At 30.7% G+C, this 212-nt stretch overlaps 1 protein-coding gene across 1 annotated transcript in view; it reads right to left on the bottom strand.

The window, feature by feature from the left end:
- LOC119585953 (serine/arginine repetitive matrix protein 2-like) overlaps positions 1-212 on the bottom strand; it is a 13004-nt gene that overhangs the window by 7346 nt on the left and 5446 nt on the right. The gene's annotated exons all lie outside the window — the stretch shown is intronic.

Here is a 212-nt window from a genome sequence, read left to right as displayed (position 1 = left end):
GAGAATGATGATATACAATATGATATGCAATTATTGTTGTTAAACCTACATGCATGTGCGTGTATAAAGGAATAGGCAGATAATTTTAACAATGAAAAATATCCAATGCAACTTTCACAATGACACAATTTCAGACTCAACAACAAATTATATCAATTAAAAAGTTTTTCTTTGTCAAGTTTAGGTTAATAGATGCGGTCCTGGCCTCGTTT

The sequence above is a fragment of the Penaeus monodon genome, chromosome 20 (assembly GCF_015228065.2).
Source record: "Penaeus monodon isolate SGIC_2016 chromosome 20, NSTDA_Pmon_1, whole genome shotgun sequence".
NCBI classification, from domain to species: Eukaryota; Metazoa; Arthropoda; class Malacostraca; order Decapoda; family Penaeidae; genus Penaeus; species Penaeus monodon.
Note: the sequence above shows the minus strand (reverse complement) of the source record. Positions and strands in the feature narration are given on the sequence as shown.